This window comes from Rattus norvegicus, chromosome 15, assembly GCF_036323735.1.
Source record: "Rattus norvegicus strain BN/NHsdMcwi chromosome 15, GRCr8, whole genome shotgun sequence".
NCBI lineage: Eukaryota > Metazoa > Chordata > Mammalia > Rodentia > Muridae > Rattus > Rattus norvegicus.
The window spans coordinates 10836776-10857402 of record NC_086033.1 but is presented as its reverse complement, the minus strand read 5'-3'; the positions used below and the strand labels follow the sequence as shown (position 1 = coordinate 10857402).

Here is a 20627-nt window from a genome sequence, read left to right as displayed (position 1 = left end):
GAAAGGCTGACTATGGTGGACATAAGGGAAGTGAAGCAGGAATCACAGGTGTTCAGTACAATCCTGTCCAGGGTGAGCATGAGGAGGCTTCAGTCATCAGTGGGAAGCAATTCTCCCTGTTCCTGTGAGTGCCCACAGGTACAGAAGGGCATGCTGACACACGCAGTTTATGATGATCCAAAAGGTCACACTGAAGCCTGGGCTTTCTTTTTGAACAACCCTCTAGGACAATCAATTACGGAAACAGATGGGGCACAGAATGTGCTTCTGTGTTGCAATTAGTTAAAGAGAGATGGAGAAAGTGAGGCTCATTATGCTGAGAAGCAGAAGCATTGCCAGCAACAAAAAAGACCTTGTGGCCACGCACAGCTGTGAGCTGCAGGGCAGACGCACCACTCAGGAGAGACGAGGCTGAAGCCGGTCAACACACCTGGATGCTTTGCGGATGCTTCAGCCCAAACCAGGAGACATATTAAGTTGTCTACAAACAAGGACCGAGATGTTGATGGACTTGAAGATGCTGGGTTTGTGGCCTATCGGCAGCTACCTGTCCTGTGTCAGAGGACAATTGAATAAGAGGCAGCATGTCAACCTGATGGATTAAAGACCTCCAGCCTAGAGTAGAGATTTATAGCTTCTCTCCATTTACAGTATACACAGCTCCTCACGATAGAGCATGGCTCTGAAATTGCAAGTGTGTTACAGGTAGGCTGGCCATTCAGAGGATGCTCCTGACTTATTTATACATAGGTCTGCTCTGTATCTCGAAAGGTGGCAGACTGTCTAACATGCTCAGTGTACTCTCCAGAGACATATATGGTATCATCAGGGTGGCTGTAGGGATCCTAAATCAAGAAGTGTGAGTTCAAGCTGGGATTGCATTAAGACCTCCAAATTATTCATATTCCAAAGTTGGGGCCGTAATCATCTGCAATGAAGTTCCTTGTAGACTGGCGTGAGCCCTGTAAGGAAATCTCTTTGTTTCACAGACAACAGAGTCTAAGGTCACAAACAAAGGACATCCTCAACTGAAATATAACGTGAGACTTGAAAGTCACTGAGGGACTCTGGCAAAACAATTGCCCAGGCTGGACTTCAGAATCCGATCTGTATGATACCCTAAAAGGAATGTGAAGTGAAAACGCAAGGAGTTACCCAGAAAATTAAGAGTTCAAAGAACCATCTTCCTCCACACTCAGTCTTCCCTTCCAGGACATAATCACACAATTCCATTTTTAATCTAGGCAGGAAAAAAACAAATAATCTAACAAAAGCAACAACATCCCAAAGCCCGGGAAACATTTGTGTGGGCCTGTGGGAAGTTCTACTGTGCACTGGGCTCCATTATCTCAGTCTTCTCAAGGCCAAGATCAGCCATTACAGTAGCAGTTATGTCACCAGATTGCTGCTTTCACCCTCAGATTGAGATAAAATAGCAGCAGCATCCCAAACAGGAGGGAGGGCTTTAAAACTTTAGAAACTTGGGTTCTACTCCAGCTTGGCTGAGCTGTGATCCTGAATGATTTTCTTCCACGGTCCACTTTGAGAAACCCTCCAACAGGAGATAGTGCATCCTGTGTACAAACACAGAAGCTTAACCATTCCTTTAAGCCTGTATTTTATGAGTTTTCCTTGAGTTTTATGGGTTTTTTGTTTTGTTTTGTTTTTGCTTTTATTTTAGCTACAGAATAAGACAAAACTAAGTGTCACAGATACAGATTTAAGAATGGACAGAAGGGCTTGCCTTCAATGCGATGGTTAGAGAGGGCCCGTGTTGACCTTGACAGAGCACCTGCACTGGATCAAAGAACATAATGCACTTTGTTCTCTCCAGGGATGCCGCCACAGTCAGATGATATCCCCACACATCCAGTACCACCAGACTGCAACCTGGACAGACACACCACAGTGTCTCTGCCCCTCAGCAACCTAGCTTCCCATTGCAGAGGATTCTATGATTTTATGACCATGCCTCATATTGGAAAGTTTGGCTCATATCGGTTGGTTTGGCATGATCTCTCCTCTACGTAAATAATGCTGTGTTCTTCTTTCTACCTTAACATCACTCTTCCAGGAACATAAACACACATAGCCCCTCTTCCTCCTCTAGAGTCCCAGAAGTGCATAGCAGTTCCCTTGTTAATAGCTGAAAGTCACAAGGAACACAGTACAGTCTAGACATTGCCTGAGACACTCAATAAATACAAATCACCATATTTAATCTACATGACAACCCAGAGTAGCAATTGTGACTGGTTCCACTCTACAGATTAAGGGAATGAGAGGCACTGGGGGGCTAAGTTGACTAATGTTTCCCAGAATGAAGATTCCATAGCAACACACTAAGAAGAACCACGTTAAAATACTGTGTTTGTCTTACCTTGCCTTTCTTGAAAATTCTATTTTTAAAATTATTGTAACAATAGAGAGGGTGCTGCCAGGAGTAGCAGTCCTGAGACAGCAGACAGAATATGCCTTTCAGTCTGTGCATACTGAGCTCCCTGGTGTGGAAAGGAGGACAATGAGCCCTGACTTTTCCACATGTGAGTCAAAAACATAGTATAAAGACAGCGATCAAAGTGACAGAAATCACTCAAATAACGCATTAACTCTCACAGTATTCTTGTGAACTATATGAGTCTGGATTAATTGTTAGAAAGTGTCAAAACGTGGCATGCAGAGGTTCTATTCTTGCTCTCCAGGTGGGCGGAGGGGGCTTTGTGCAGCAGAGAACTGACTCTCAAGTAGGGAAAGGAATGTCAACTCTCTCTCTAGGTTTGCAGGAAGAAGAGACAAAAGGAGCAGGGTGCTGGCTGATGGAGGATTGTCAAACCCAGCACATAGCTAGGTTGCTTTCTTAGACTCCTTGAGTTTGGTGTGGCCCTGGGGGTCAGTTTGAGGCAGTGAAATGTAAGCAATAGTCATGTCCATTAGAGCCACATCTGACTAATGATGTCTCTCTATATAGAGAGAACCACACAGGAAAGATGGAGAACCTTAGGCAATTTGGCCCTTAAGGCTTATGTAAAGTGGCCTTTTCAATCCTTTCATCTCCTTGTCAACCAAGGTCAGCTATGCCATTGTGTGCTGCCTCCTGTCTATCCCTTAAGATTTCGTTTTGTTGAATGGTTGAAATGTGGAGAACTGTCTGGTACTCCAGACAGTATTATACAGACCATTTTACTAATCCGTGTCCATTAGTCCAAATGCTACTTCAATGATCACTTGGGTTGTTTCAAATTCTCATGAATAAAAATTCTATATCTGCCACACATTCATCTCTTTCCAGACCCTTGCATATAGATGTAAGCCCAGAAAGTAAGAGACTGAGGTAGGAAGACCATGAGTTCAAAGCCTGATTTAAACTACATAAAATCTAACTCAAAACATAATGAACAAGATTACATGGAGGTTAGGGGGAAATAGTTTGAAGGATTAAGGGAGATTTTCTTCTCATATGGATGTTAATCTGATAGCTTTTCTTCTAATGTCTATCATATTATTCACACTGGATACCTGAGAAGATGAATGGGTGGATTGGCTGGATGGATAGACCTATAGACAGATGGACAGACAGACAGATGGACGGATGGATGGCAAACAAGCTTTTCTGCAAGCACAGAACACTTTGTGAAAGGAATAATATTGATCTCTTAGAACTGTTTATTTCCAGCACCAAATCAGAGCCATAAAGCAAGGTATAAGGCTCCGCCATGAACTTTCCAGGCCTGTCGATCTTTCAAGGACAGACAGGGACACGGAGGATTGAAAGGACCCTAGCTCCCTTGGAGAGAAGTTGCAGTATCAAAGTTCTGGGCGAAACTAGGGATTTCATCACCTACACTCCAGACATACACTGACAAAACCCAATTTAGATATATTCACAATAGCTGGACATTTTAAGGAAATGTCATACTTGACTTCCTCACGGCCATGCAATATAATTAATTTCCCAAAGCTCCATGAGTCCGTAGTCTCCTGCTCCTCTCCTTCCCCTCAAAGCAGCAAGTCCCCTGCAGTCAGATCATCTTTCTCTGAGTAACATCTGCTTCTTGGCTTCCTTCGAGAAAACCTGGGAATGAGCAATTAAGACATTTGAACCTAATAAATAAAATTTAAGACTTAGGCTGGCTAGGCACAAATATGGGAGAATATGACCCTGATGCAAGGCCAGCTATCTACCTTTCTGCCCCTTTTGGAACAAATAAAACTATCACCCAGTAAAATCTGTCCCCAAAGCTCAACCACACCACCCTTTCCAGGCAGAGAAGAGGACCAAGCGAGGAAGTTCCATGGCCTTTGTTCTGGCTACACATATTTGACAGGCTTCTATAACTTTAGCACATCTCCTGGCAAAGAAGGAGAGAACAAGCCCATCCTCCACCAGGCCTGGGTAATACCTCTTGGCAAAGACTTCCACACATTCATCTCTCTCCAGGCCCTTCCAAGCTGCTGTGGTTCTGCAGAACAGATGGGGAGGTCTGCTTGTCTGAAGGCTGGCTGTTTTATCTCCCTCAATAAACATTTATAGATCTTCCGCCTATGCCAAGCCCTCTGCTGAGGGATGTTCCATAGCCACACATGCAAACAAGCACATATCAACCTGCCTCAAGATGCAGGCGCTATGTATGTCTGTCACCACCAAATCACCACACCAACAGGTAAAGAGTGAAAAGACAGCCAACAATGGTGGTTGAAGTGTTCAAAAACGAAATAGCATAGCTTGCAATATCTTGCTCATGAACTTGGCCATGCTCACAGATCCCCTAGGGTGCTGTTACACCAGATTCTGTGCAGCAAGATGGGCTCTAGACTCCGCATTTCTAAGCAGCTCCCAAGGGCTGCTGCTGCTGCTCACCTGAGGGCCACAAAACCGGAAAAGGCTCTGCCATTTCCATTCCCATGTCATATTTTAGTGTGATGGTGTGGGTGGGCAGGTGGCTTTTATTGATCCAAATCCACATGTAACCAGGATGGAGATGAAACCATGTAGTTCCCTTTATAAGTGAGCCCACCACATGTCAGGTTCTTCGCCTGTGTAAAGCCAATCAACTTCACAGGCAGGTGGGGCAGCGGCTCTCTCACATGTGAGGAGGTTACTCTCAGAGACACGCAGTCACTTGTCTGAGGCCCCGCAGCTAAATGAGCCTTAAAGGAAAGATCTAGCATTCAGTCTCTCTGATATATATAAAAGGCTTCCTCCCATATGGCAGCTTCTTATCCAGTGAGTCTGCCTCTGGTCTGAAATAGACAAACTTGCTTCAGATTTCAAAGTAGGTTTTGTGTTCACACTGACCTCAGTAAATTCTCAAGGTATTATTCCCGTTGATCTGAGATTTTAAAACCTAACTGCTGTTAATTGATCTGAGGTTTTAAACTTCACTATTGTTTAAAAAACCACCTAGGTTGGTGTTGAGAGAGAAATAGCCCACCGAATTAGTAGTCACTGCAAATTCTTTAAGATTACCAAATGGTAATGAACCAATAGGATAGTTTTCATGTTGGAACAAGGAAATAATAATGCTAAAGACCAGGGGTGAGAAGGCATGACTGGAGGCCATCCACCAGACAGCCTTTGGCTCAGCCTAGCTGATGCCAGAAAAGGAACATATGACAGTTGTTATGTAGCCCAGCCAAGTATTGGAAATATATTGGGTTTCATAGTAAAAGAATTATGCTTATAGTTTCTCTTAATCAATTCTTCTTCACAAAATAAATAGTGGTGTGTCATTCTTAACTTCTCAGAAGAAAGATTTGCCAGAAGCCTTACAAATAAACTATGTGCTAAAGAAAAAGGGTGGAGAATGGGTTCTTAACCCACGGGAGGGTCTATGGCTGGCGCTTTAAGTTCAAAGGAAACTCTAACCGCACAAAAGAACCCATAATTTCTCCAGAGAACTATTACTTAGCCAAATCTTCACAATAACAATGAATGATAGCTTGCCAGAGGATATAAATAGAAAATAAGTTAATACATGCCCTTATTCATGAGATCATTGGCCAAAGGATCCTGATAATAAGATCACTCCCTCAGCCCCAATCAAATTCCCTACAAAGATAATATTCAGATCGCCAGCTTCATAAGGAGAAAAGATAATCCTTTAATTTGCAGCTCAACTCACATTTATTTTCTATAAGGGAAATAAGGAAATAAAAATGACAAAATAATTCCATTTTGAAGTAGTTCTGAGTGTGCTAATATACCCATAGCTTTGAATTTATGATGGGGCCACTTTCCTGTTTTCTGAGGACAATGAGCTACTGACAAGAGCTGAATTGGAGAAGCATTTGAGTTATTCCCCAACCTTTCCATCTGTAGCCCATCGTCGCCAGTTCTCAGTCTTCTCTTTCCCCTCTCTTCCTATTTCTCCCAGGGCTATTACTCAATATAAAATCAAAGCAACAGAAATGAAGAATTGCTGGTGCCTTCTAGGCTTTGGAAGCGAAGAATAAAATAAAAATTTAAAAAGCCATGTCAATTAAGAGAAAAGGGAATCAAGACTAAGTGTCCTCTCCTCTGATGACTACAGCTGAAAATAGACAATGTCTCTGTGTCCTTTCACACTTCATAGCAAAGCTCATGAGACAAAGTACGATACTTTCTAACCCTACTGCAGAGCCATCATCATTTGTAAACATACAAGCTTTTGCATGATCTTGAAATGTGTCTAATTATCTTATTAGTATTTAATACTCTCATTAGTTGTTTGCGGTTATACTAATGAGATGGGTTTTAAAGGAAAATCTTTGTCTTAGAACTCTGTAATATATTTTTCTTCTGCTAGTCTAGTTTGTTTCCTGAGCTAAAATACCACATGAACAGGATAAATGTTTAATTCTCAAAGTAACTTCACAGTAGATGGTATTTTACAGTCACCCAGACTACCACGGGCCTTCCAGAATAGTCTAAATTAAACAAGGGCTTTCTGATTGACTGCAGCCATCGGACTAAACAATTACAGGAAGAGTAATTTCGGAGCTGGGGATTTAGCTCAGTGGTAGAGCGCTTGCCTAGCACCCTGGGTTCGGTCCTCAGCTCTGAAAAAAAGTAAAAAAAAATAGTAATTTAAGTGCCATCTCTGATGAATGACAAACACCCAGCCACATGCTTGGCTGGAGGCCATCATATATGCAATTGGGCATACAGGGATGCTATAACCTGGGGAATGGCTAAGGAAATGACCTATTGGAGAGTGCTGTAGCTTTTAAATTTTATGTAACATTTTTGGTGATATCATCTTAGGCAGGAAGACTTGGACTTCCACAGAATTACTATATTAATTAGCATCACAATAACTGAAGTGTAATAAAGAAAACAAATAAAAAAATATCTCTTTGCTTTGGATGTGTTCCCTGTTTCCCGATACTCATCTCGGCTTGAAATATATTTTAGCGACACTTCAATTAGAGTATCTTCAGGCTCCCCTCCCCGTGCTACTACTCCCCCACTTTCCCATGTGCAAACACCTGCAACTGTGAGCATTCCGTGTTATGGTGGCATTTGAATGCCCAGCTGAAACATGGCTTCCAGGAGGTTATGCACTGTGTAGTGTACATGTGAATACTTGCTCTGCCTTTATCCCCATGCCCACTATAGCTGGAAAAAGATGAATGCTCAATGCATATTTATTGAATAATGGAGAAGCCTTCTAGGTCATCTTCCCATTTGGTTCCTCTTGCTGCTGCCAGACTGAAGAAAATGGCCCAGTAGGGGCAGGAGCAGGTACTAACCATTTGGATTCCAAAGCTTTAAAAACCATTTTATAGGCATTGCCTCAGGCAATACTTTCCAGCCCACAGTGACTTAGAAAACTTAGTGTTCTGTTTCATACAAAGGGAATCTAAAGCTCAGAGGATTTGAGTGTATTTCCCATGCCCGCACGGCTTGGCTGGAATATTCTAAAAGGAAACCGGCATCTGGATCCTTAGGCACCAAGTTCAAAACCGTTGCCATGAAAACACAGCATTATTCATGGCAGCCAATGGCTGGAGAAGAGATGTGAGCTCAACCTAGAATCTGGGTTGCTCTTTGATACCATTACAGCTTCATTCATTAAGCCAGAGGTCCAAGCTTCCTCTGTCACAGCATTCGGGCAGTTTCCAGTCCATAGCATGGGAACTGATGGGAGTTGGTAAGCTGCTAGGTGCTCATACGTGGACTCATGGAATGGAAAGAAGAATAGCATGTGGGTTCAAGATATTTTTGAGTGAATCTTCACAGGAATCATCCCATTTCATAAAGGGGAAAAGGGTCTCCAGAAGTAAAGCAGCCTGGCCAAAGGCTATCAACCAAATGTCAGAACTCCAATCAAAGTCCAATACGATCGGCTCAGAGCTGTATTTTCAACCATGAGGCCTCCAAGTCACCCACAGAACCTTATGAGGTTCACTGGGTTCCACACATTTGCACTCTCAGCACATGGGAAGCCGAGGCAGGGAGACCACAATCATGAGGCCAGTCTTTGATACACAGCAAAATCGTATCTGTAAAACAACAAGAGCCACTCAACCAAATACAAACAAGCAGTGGTAGCCTATACACCTCAGGGCTGATACCTAGTATAGATTTTCTGGGTCTTTGAGCACCTTGTAAAATGGTCTTTTTATTTAAGTCAGTCTTAAGTAAAATAAAGCTAAATTAAATAAAGTCAAGTCAGCCTCAGCTCTAAAGAGTAATTTTATAACTCTCGACATTTGCAATTCTCTTCTCCAAACTCTTCTTTTGCTCATCAACCTCTATCCTGAGCTCACTGGTACTGTAAGTCTGAAAAAGAACTTCCACCCGGAATCCTCAGTACCCCCGTAAGGTTAAATATTCAAGAACATTATTATTGTACAGTATCCACCTTGTCCTGTGGTTGTACCACAGATAACTAGAACACTCAAGTCACAGGCTCATATCAGGGAGGTAGAGCCACAGGCTTCCTGGTCTCACTGTACTGGCTTAATGCTTTCATCAGTACTAATAGAGCATATTCTGTCATACTCAATTCCATTGACTTCAAGCATTTATCAGTACACGTAAAACCATACATTGTTAACTGCCGTGCAACACACAAAGCTAAGTTTAGTTAGTTTGGGTTTTTATATATTTTAAATTTTGATTTAGTTGGCATATAAAATCCTGGAAATTTCACACTGATTTCCAGACTCACCCACAATCCAGATTTTGAAAACATCCCTTATGTTAGTCACTGCTGGGCTGAAATGGTCCCCAAATGCTCCTGAAGGCATTTAAATGTCCAATCCGTGACATGAGGCTTCCCTTTTGGAGACCCCAACTAACAAAGAAACTATGTCTGCACTAGTCCCACAAATACCAGGATATATCTTCAAAGTATTCCAGGATAGACACAAGGAACAGCCATTTATGTTAAAGCTTTCGCTACAACAGAGTTAGTGTTCATGGAAGTTTCCAGATAAGCACTCCTCTCAGTCAACCTGCATTCCAGAGTGGACATCATGGCCCCTATTTAGAGCAGCCTGTGGACCTCATCTTTCATTCATGTGAATATATCATCACACACAGAAAAGAGGATGCTTCAGACATAAAGTTAGTCAACAATCAACCTTACAACGGGAGATTTTCCTGAAATACCTAGGCGGACCAATTTTACATTTGTCCTTACAGAGTAAAGATTTTTCCATGGTTGTAGAGCAAATGTAAAGCAAAAGTAGGAGGGATCAAAAATGTCTAATAAGCTTTATATATTGATATATATGCAATTATTAGATATGTATATTATAGATGTATACGAAACTTATTAGATAAAATATATGAAATAATGGCTTATAGGCTGTGGTTCAACTACTCAAAAAATGGCTGTCTACCAATGGAAGTTCCTACAAACCAATAGTTAGTTTTTCAGTCCACAAGGCTGGATGTCTGAGCTGGTCTTCAGTATATGCCAGAATCCTGAAGAACCAGGCTCTAATGCCAGTGAAATAATGGACTTGCCAGGGAAAACAAAAGCTATCAGGCAAGGAGAGCAAGCTTCCGTCTTCCATGTCCTTTATATGGGCTGCCAGCAGAAGATGTGAAAGAAATTAAAGGTGGACTTTCCCACCTTGTAAGATTCAGATTAAAAGTGCATCTTCCTATTTGAATTATTTGAAAGAAAAAAAAAGTCCCTCACAGGTATACCCTGACACTTGAATTTTAGTTAATTCCAGAGGTATTCAAGTTAAGGACCAAGAAAAACCATCACACCCAACATTACTGTCCTGGAAGATGGCTACTGTTTTAAATCAAGGGTATGTTTCTAACAGTTCAGAATGATTCCAGATAAAATTTCCTGCTGACAGGGCTCGAGAAATGATTCGGTGACAAAGAGAACATTCTGCTTTCCCAGAAAACCTGAGTTTGGTTCCTAGCACCTGTGTCATGTGTATCTCTAATTTCCCTTAAACTTATTTTTTCCCTTAAAAATGTATGCTGGTGTTCCCTTAAAGTGTATGCTGGTGACCCCGTTGTAGCTTAATAAAACTCTATCCAGAGCATCTAGCCAAGCCTAACTTCGAAATAAGAACTGTGCAGTGATTGAAACTACTAAGTTTGCTTTATTTGCTACATCAGTGTGATAAAAATAACTCAGGCCCCACAGCCAAGAGCTCCCCTTAGATGGTATCTAACTTGGACTGTCTCATTGACCCCAGTCATTATTTCTGCCTCAGTGTGAGGTATGATATCGCTAACTGTTGGTACTTTTAAGCTAACCACTGTGAGTTGGAATCCACTCATTTTTATTGTTGTTAGAACAAAGAAATAGAAAAAGAATGCACAGGGAAAAAATGTGGTGCTAAGACACAAACTGATGAATGATCTCATGAAACTGGAGGGACTTCAGTTTATCACTGTCAGCATTGCCTGGTGTGATACTAAATGTTCATGTTGTAAGGCAAAAAGAAAGACATCTTCCCCTGCCCTGACCACTTTGGTAGTCAAAAGTCAACGTTAATGAATAGTGTAACAATGAAACTTTTAATACATTATATATTCTGGTTAGTGTTTATTGTCAACTTGGTACAAATTAAAATCACCTGGGCAAAAGAAAACACTAATTGAAGACTTGCCTGCATCCGGTTGGCCTGAGTCATGGCTATGGGGGAGTATGTGGATTGCTAATTGATATAGTAGGGCCCAGCCCACTGTGGGCGGTACCAGCTCTATGCAGGTGGGTTTGAGTTGAAAGAAAGCTTCCTAAACATGAGCCAGGAAGTGTGCCCAGTCAGTAAACAGTGTTCCTCCATAATTCTTGCCTCAGCTCCCGCCCTGACTTCTTTCAGTGAGAGACTGTAACTCAAAAGTGTAAACTTAAATAAACCATTTCATCCCCAAGTTGCTTTTAGATAACAAGATAAAGTGAACTAGAACAATATAAAATTAAATACAGGGAAAGCCACTGACTTGGGGGGTGTCTTCCCTTGTCAATTGTTTTTCAGTAATATTTTTAAATTATTGAACATTACTTATTTAAACTAAAACTTATTCCACTTACAGAAAGTTGTTAGGAATGATTGTGTGTGCACACAGACAGAACTGTACAAACTATACTTATGTCTCTTATCTGAGTGAACGTGTACAGGACCAGTCAGTAAATGTTAGATTTACTGTTAATGTTAATTACTGTTAGATGTTCCCTGGCTCACTCAAGAACCATTCTTTGATCCCAGCATGGTGGCACACACTTATAATCCCAACAATTGGGAGGTTGAGGCAAGAGAACATGGAGTTTTAAGCAAACCTGAAATGCAGAGAATGACTTTGCTTCAAAAGAAAACCCATTCATTCATCCATTCAACTAAAAACACTAATACATAAAGTGAGAAACATAAGCCATATGGTGATGTTTTCTTCCCAGAATTCTGTCTCAAATTATAGTTCTCTTTGTTAAGTCTATTATAATCTATTTCCTAGTAGACTGTCAGCCTCACAAGAACAATGAGTGTGCCTTCTTCCTCTCTGATTAACAGCCAACCTTTAGACTGATACCTAATACAAGTAGATAATCACTACAGACTTGTAGAACCAATAAATAAGCCAGCAATGTTGAATGTAGATATGCATTCAGCAGTTTTGATGCGTTACTTCCCAATTCCTCATCAGTTATATCCCTGCTCTTCTGTTCTCTAACTCTAATATCTCCATTAAATCTCACCTACCTTTTCATACTTGATAAGCATCATTAAGGACCTTGCATATTCTTTGGCTTCCTCAATAAAAATTCACTATTCCATTCAGTCGCTCCTCAAGGTCACATACATACACACATACATACATACATTCCCAACTCAGGAAGAGCCTTGCGGATACGGTGTGGCTATAGTGAAAGGCTCTCAGGGAGAGTGAAATGAGACTATTTCATCAAGAGATGATCACTTTAATAAAACCAGTTGAGCTATGTATGAGACAATGGTAGACATGAGATTGTGATTCAGGAAGCAGACGAGCTACAAACAGACGAGCTACAAACAGACGAGCTACAAACAGACGAGCTACAAACATGTCCTTTCCTTCCTGGGCTTTTCTGTGAAGCAAACTAGGTTCCTTAATGAACTTTATTTAAAAAGTAGGGTTCCTTTGGAAGAAAGAGATTCAGTGTGCTGGTCAACTCTCCTCTCTTTCATTCCAGGCCCTCCCTGAGAGCAGGATCAGAGTGCTTTTCCACCGCAAAGGAACACAGGATTACATCACTGTCTGCCCAGGTTACTAGCATCGTTACCTTGTTCATCCCCCTGCTCATATCTCCTACTCAGAATCATCACTTTCCTTTCCAGCTCATACCCACTGTTATCTACCATTCAGTCTCTCAAGGAACAAATTATGTAAACATTTATTATCCAAACCTGTAAAGTGCATTGTCTTCAGAGAAAATGAAAAGGTTTTGCAGGAATCTCAACAAATCCATGGGTGCTGACATCATCCTGCATGGTAAATCTCCCTGGTTTTCGGGTGTTTTAAGTAATCACACCAGAGTGTCAACCGTGAGCTGTCTGTGCCACATTTTCCTGCAGAAATTTCACCTTTCAGGTCTACCCATTTGAACTGAGCACCGTGAAAACTTAAACTTACAGTACCAGTGAAAGCCATTATGACCATCCGTCATTTACTTGATGTGCGCTCACACTAATAGAGCCACTGCAGTTTTGGGACTCTCCATGACCGCATATGCATTTAGGAGCCTATGCTGAAGGAGAGAAAGCAGCTGCACTCACATCCTCTTAGCTCTGCAACCCTGGCTCGTGTCAGTTAACTGGTTCAGTCTGCATCAACTTTTGTACAGTACAGGTCACCTACAGGATAAATAGCAGGTCTCGGTCTTCTACCTCAGAATCTGGCACCCAGCCAGTGTTCAACAGTTATTGCTTGGTATCATCCAGGTCATTATTCAATTTTAACCCTATCTCTGAAGATGAGCATGCGTTTTCCAAATGGCAGGTGAACCCAGCATGTTGCTTTTTTTTTTTTTTTTTTTTTTTTTGCCTGGCTTGTTACCTGACCGCGAAAACTGCTAACTGGAGGAAAATCATTTTAGAGCACAGTTCCTTAAGCTATGGGCTGCGACCCTATAGGAGGGTCACGTAACTGGGAGGGAGTCACAAAAATTGACAACAGTAAGAGGTTTCTGGATGCTTAGCAATACAAAATGTGCAATAAAGCCAAGCATGTCTGGCGGCACTCACCCTGTTGCTTCATGCGACTCTACTACGGTCTTGGCGCTGAACTCATGACTTATGCACTTTGCACTGAGCACACATTAAACCATGCAGCAAGAATTAATGCTGTGGGAACAGCTCAGCTCAGGTGAGAAACTATATACATTAGGAATTGCTATTTCTTCACTATATTTATATGCACTGAGTTGTCTGTTTCTAAAGAAGCATGATGGTTTAATAACATGGGGTGAAGACCCCTCCATATTTTCCTACTTTCTTTCTTACCATAGAAGCATCGAAATTTAGTATAACTTTGCACCATATTGCATTTGAAGATTTGATTTCACAAACGATTATTGGGGGGTTGAGGAAGTTGGCTTGGTTAGCCAAGGACTTGCATGCAAGCACTAGGACCTAAAGTTTAGCTCTCCCTTGTCCATGTACAAGGAGTCCTGGCTGCATCTGGTACTTGTTTCCCCAGTGCTGGGGGAGAGGGGAGGGAGAGACAGGCAGATCCTTAAAGCCCATTGGCTGGGCAGAGGAACTGAATTAAGAAGCTTTATGTTTAAAAAGAGACCCTGTCTAAAAATAAAAGCAGAGAACTTTCGGAGGACCAGTGTGGACCCTTGGCCTCCACTTCCACATGTATACGAGCATACATGAACCTGTACATGCATGACCACACAAAAAGGTTGGACACCACAATATTGATGTGTGTGTGTGCGCACGCAAACAAAATTCCTGCAGGACTTACTGGCCTAAGTGTCATAAAAGATCTTCAGTGAAACTTGTCTCAGAATTAGAACAAGTTTTCCAGTTTTTGAAATGGCCTTAAACATAAATCTGACACTTTGTACTACATTTATGTGAAAGAATCTTCTCAGCGCTGGGTATAAAATCAAAACATCAATTAACTCTGTACAATATTGAAGATTCCCTGTGTCCTGCAGAATCAAATATCCCGCCCCCAAGATTTAGTTTTTACGTAAAAATAAATATTTAAATATCTATCTCATCGGTATGAAAACATTTTCATCTTTGATAGGTGGCAAGGTTGTCTGTGTACAAAGGAATTTAATTTAAACAATTTTTAACGGTTTGTTACTAGTAACTATTTGACTGGTAGCTTGGTTTATACAGGTACAAACATGGAGTCCTGTGAAGGTTTCTTGAAAGCAAGTCATGAGTACAAAAAATTTCCAAAGCCTTGCTTTGACACATCCATCAGTGTCAATTTCCTTTCTTTTCTTCTATATCTTATGCATTATTAATTAGCAGAAGAGGGAAAAGAAAAGAATTTTATTTTGCTGGACATAAGGTATAAGTAATATTGGCAAAGACCCCCAACAGGAGAAGAAACACAAGCACAGTGGCAGAGGGGGCCTGGAAGACAAAAGGGCCAGGACAAACGCTCGCCAGATCTGTCGGGGTCTGTTTGCTCGAGTTTGGTTGGTTGTTGGTTTGTTCTTCTCTAACATCGATGGTGGAGAATGAAAATGAAAAAAGAAGATAAGGAAAGTAGGAATGGTGGAGGCACCAGACTGATAAAAGAAAGACACTAGGAGGAAACTTAAGGAAGCATAGTGGAAGAAAAGGAAGAGAGGAGGAGAACTAGAGGAAGATCAGGAGGTGACAGGCATCCCAGGGCTGTGCAGAGGCAAAGGCAGAGGGTAGGAAGCTGCTTACAGCACATTACAAGGTATGTGGTTCCGGTGACCTGTGACTCTAGGAAGCTGGGATAGAGCTCTCGATCTGGGCTGCAGTGACATCACTGAATGAAGCCAGGACACTTGTTTGTGTGGTTAACCTAATGTCATCTCATTGCTCTCGTTCAATGAGACTGTCTACATCACTGACACCCAGCACACAGGTAAAATGTTCTCAGGACACTTGTTGCCTAAGAACAGGGCCTGCTCCAGAAGAAGGGGAGGTGGGCACAACTCAAAGCCCTGGCTTGGACACTGTGGCCATGAGTACTGTTGATGTGATTGCCTCGAGAATCGCCTAGAAGCAAAGCCTCGTCCTGTCTCTGAGGGATTTCTAGATTAGGATGCTGGAGGGAGGGCCACCATCTTCATTGTAGGTGGCACTATTCCATAATCCGGGATCTTAACTGCCTGCTTGACCGCCTGAGGAGAAAGTCGGTTGAGCACCAGCATTTACATCTCTCTGTTTCCTGACCATGGCTACAGTGAGATTGACTACTATGCTGTGTCCCTACAACCCACTGACTCCTTGCTACCTTTCAACTGTGAGTGAAGTACACCCTTCCTAACTTCACTTGCTCTTGTCCCAACAATGAGTAAAGTAACAGCTACAGATGTACAGACAGGGATGACATTCCTCACATCAGTTGGCTTTTATTTCTACTCTGCCAACGAATCTGTATGCCAATATGTAATAGCCATACAACAGTCTCTTAATTATATTTTAAAATTAGGTTCTTGGCCAAATGTACTATGTTTACCTAGACAGAAAAAAAATAGTTCATCCACCACTATGATTATGTTAATCTCATTTTTAAGGTGGCAAAACTATCTAATGTCCTTTCTATAAAAGATAAAAGTGAGCTTTCTGAGTCAGCCTTTTGTCACTATTAGAAAATACTGAGAAAAATCAACTTAAAAGAGAAATGACGTCTTTTGGCACACAGCTCCACAAGTTTCAGTCAGTATCCTTGGGTAGCCCTGCCCATGATGATGCGAAGATCATGGCTGGGACATGGGGAAAAGCAGGCTACCTCATACAGGTGGAAAGAGAACAGAAGGCAGGGAAGGGAATTGCTTAGGACAAGATGCAGGAACAGGTCCCATGCATGCCTCCGAGGAAACAGGTCTCAACTGCTCTGCTTTATCACCTCAGTAGCTCCCAGCAGCCAATGCAAATCTCAGCAGAAGCTGACTCTGTGGGTGGTGGATGGAGAACACAGCATGGCGTGCTGACGGACAGCATACTACAGTAAGGCAGGGAGCAGGACAGACCTCATGCAGACTAGCTCAAAACATGTTTGGGTGACAGGGAGCAGAACCCAACCCTTTGCATTGCAGAGTTCCAGGATGCATTGCAAATATTCAACTGTGTTTGTTTACCCACATATCTATCTCTGTTGTCTTTAAAAACGGCAGGATGTACTTATATAGATTACAGAACCCACTTCTCTGAAGTACTGCGACTTTAAATCCCTAGTACATAGTTCAACCCCTGGTTTCCAGCACTGCTCACCGGATCAAGGAATGTGTCAAGAATCAGTAAAGTGACACAAATCAGATTTGTGCCTTTTAAGAACACTAAAGGACTCCTGTAGGGCTTCTGTGAAGAATGAAGAGAATGCAGAGAAATTGGTCACCGTGCAGAACACATAAAATATAACAGTAACGACACAGAGATGCTGGTGTGATGGTGAGTGCAGTGACAGAGCACTGACCCAAAGGGTTCTTCATTCACACCACTGTACCCCCAAGTTTCTTAGCAGTAAAATGGTAAGAACTTGCTCCAGTCTTACATATAACCATCTCCACGGTGAACAATGTAGTCTTTTAATATTTCTCTGTTCCTAAATACACATAGGAGGTTCTTGTCCTCACAGGGAATCCATTCCTAGGTAAGGCTGAATTTACAGTGTTGTCTCACACGAGACCCACATGTTTGCACGGGGAAGGAAAGGCCCCTTCAATCACTGTGGTGTTGTGTGTGCCTGGCCAAGATAAATGGACCCTTTACAAAGCCATTCATGTGATTGACTGATCACTCCCAGCTACCACATGTGTGGCTCAGCTGTTTTCCTGGCATGTACTTCAGAGGCCTTTTAATACAGTTATTAATTGTTCTCTTTATCATATGAGTAAAGGCAGTTATAACAAATATTCCAAGGTCAAGATAATTCACGATCATTTTTAAGATGAGTGAATGCTGATTTTTTTCCCTTGAGATGTTAATAACTTAAATGTCTGCTGAATTTCGACTTGAGTGTTTTCCAAAAGTCATCTGCCTTTACCTCCAGATGATCTGTCCTTGGAAACTCTGAAGAGCAGAAAGGAGTTTTACAGTCCCAACACAATTGCTCCGTGCTGTAATATGTGTTCTTAATACTTGGTTGGTTTACCTAAGATTAGCTAGAGTAGGGGTATAAAGTCTGTCCATCGACAACTTAAATGCACATCAAGGCAAATGATCTGAGTGAGGTTAAATAAAACAGCTATGGCTATGGTTGGCCTAATCTACGATCCCACTCTCCTTAGGAAGCTTCAAATCTTATGAAAATTACAATGTCTTCATGCTGACCGGAAGGATAATCTCCTAAGGTTTGTACCCCCCCTACCCTCCCAGTATAAGTGTCAAGTATCTTTTCTTTTCCTTGAAAACAGGATATACTATACAATTTAGCTATTCACTTATGCAAATGATGGTAAACAGAATTCTAAAGGCAGATAATAAACAGCAAATGAGGTTATTTTGTTTCACGCTTTATGTTGTCAGAGTTCTGAGCATGGTTTAGTGTTTTCTATTCATGCTTTATATTACCAAATTACTCCCTGATGGTGTCTCAGATGTGCTTTTGTCTGCAAATGAGAAGAAATAAAATACCAGGACATTAACGTTAAATTACAATCGTTAATGGCGTAAATACGAAAATAATTACTGCATCATACCATCAATTGTTATGTGTTCATTACTGAAGTTCTTAGAAAGCCTTCATTTTCTTGTTACAATTATTTTTTTCCTTTATTTTTGTCTGGCTATTTTATAACCCTGACAGTACTTTAACAACACCCAGCAGTTACACAAGCCATTTAATCCCGCTCAAAGCTTCATTTAAACTTCAGTTAGCTACGCTTTATTTTCGTATATGACTTTTACTTCTTCCTTGGCACTCGAAGGTTTTTCTGGATAGGTGCAGGAAAGATGTGTCAGAGGGATTGCCTAAAACCAGTCATAAACTCTAAAGAGGATTTCAGACTTACTTTAACACCACTCTGTAAAACACCTTTGGAAATAATCAAGTTTATTGTGCCATAGCCACTGCAATGTCGGCTTCATCTTTTTTTTCTTTTCTTTCTCTGATGTTCTTTTAAAAGTCAATTTATAATTTTTCAGCTTATGCTTCAAATCCTAGCTCTCTTCTCCCCTGGGCACCTGTCTTCCTCCTCTCCTGTCAGTGTTCTCTCCGGAACTGGCAGGGAAAGGACCTGGTCTATTCACGTGTACACACAGGCAGAAGCTCGCCTAGGGTCTTCCAAGTGTGTCTTTTCGGAAGCTCTATTCTAAGACCTTCCTTCACTTTGCCTCTCCCCTGTCAGAGCCTGAAACAGAATGGCTCAGAATTCAAAAGCTGTCAAAAACGCAAAGGAGGCAGGGAGAGGGTACTCCTTTGGTCCAGCTTCGCAGTATCGCCACTCGTTTGTGTTCACACTCTCACAAAAGGCACACACACACACACACACACACACACACACACACACACACACACACACGGGCACATATGCGTCTTCTGTCACCATCACCTGTTCGCTTTCAAAGCCAATTCTAGTGCTAGCTAAAACTTATCCCTCACACACCACTTCTGCCATATTTCCAGCTCTGGGACCTAGGGTATAGGCAGGTACCCCTTGCATTGTTCTTCCAAAATATCCAAATGCAGGGCGCTAATACAATCCTGGTACCACCCTCCGTTTACACCTCTTACAGCAAGCCACCTTGCAAGCTGTGGCCAAGCACCTATATCAGTCACAGATCCAGGCTCAGAGCTACAGCCTCCAGGGCTCCGTCCTGGTCCTGCTCTCTCTGCTCATCCTCTAGCGTCTTACATTCTCTCCAACTCGTGCTACCAGTTCTTTAGACCCAGACTATGCCCCAAACTTTTTCTGGATCCCTCGCATGTCCCAAATCAGTACAACCCAGAGGTGCTATGCCTGGACTCCGGGTCCAGACCCTCAAGGAGCGATCATCACTGTTCAGGTGGGCACTACATCTCAAGGTAGTGAGCTTTGGACAGCACCCCTTAGGGATGCAAACCCAGCGGGCCAGCAGGTGCAACTTGCCAGCGTCTCTCAGGTTCACACCCTTGGAGACCGCGGGAGAACAAAGCTGGAGTCCGGGGAGCTGGTGAGACTGGAGGCGCTAAGACAATGGCAATAAAGGGAACTTGGAAGAGGAGCGCTGCGCAAAGTTGCCTCCGAGTCAGGACAGCCTAGCCTGGCTAGGGAGTCAGCAGCGACCCCACTCCTCCAGCCCCGGACCCAGGGCCACGCATGCCAAACCCCCGCTGGGCAGCCACTGCCCCTATGCCACACAGAGATGCCCAGGCACCTAAGCACGGCTTTTGTGACCCGGGACGCTCCGGGTTGGCACCTCAGCGACCGGGCAGGAGGCTCGCGAGCTCGCTCCTGTCTTTACCTTTCGCGGGCTGCTGGGAGTCCACGGCGCGCCGCCCGCTGGCTGTGCCCTCAGCCCCTGCCGCCGCCGCCACCAGCCACCAGCGGGAGCCCCGGCCTTTGTGCCCCGCCCCCGAGCGCCAGGCCCCGCCTCCGGGCGCCAGACCCCGCCTCCCCACGCTGGCTCTTTACCGCCAGCTCCAAGCTAGCTGGTGGGTTTTCCTTGGAGCTGCTTCGGGTGCTACCGTCACTACTGCCATTGATGCCACTGGCTAGGACATCCCAAATTGCCAAGTGGTATCACCTGACCCAACAAAGGAGCGCATTGTAATTGAAATCAGCACCTTTGCTGCCAAGTGCGGACCTTGTATCACCTGTGAGCCCCATAGAAAGCTGAATCGCTGACTCCACCCCGCACCTACTGAATCTGAATATTTGTGAGCTGGTGCTGGCTGGGGATATTTCAGCACGCTGGGAAGGAGGGTTTCCCCCGAGCGTAGTAAAGTTAGAAACCCGCTGGCTAAGAAAGGGGCGTAGGAAAGTCAGTCCTTCTTCCTGTGCCTGTCTGAACCCAGGAGCTGCCCAACACAGAGCTTAACT

General features: G+C 42.9%; 1 protein-coding gene across 1 annotated transcript in view; it reads right to left on the bottom strand.

The window, feature by feature from the left end:
- Window positions 1–20151, bottom strand: part of Rarb (retinoic acid receptor, beta) — a 644786-nt gene extending 624635 nt beyond the window's left edge. Inside the window, exon 1 of the mRNA XM_017599578.3 lies at window positions 20050–20151. The gene's annotated coding sequence lies outside the window, so the exon portion shown is untranslated. The remainder of the gene's footprint in view (window positions 1–20049) is intronic.
- Window positions 20152–20627: the final 476 nt, after the last annotated feature.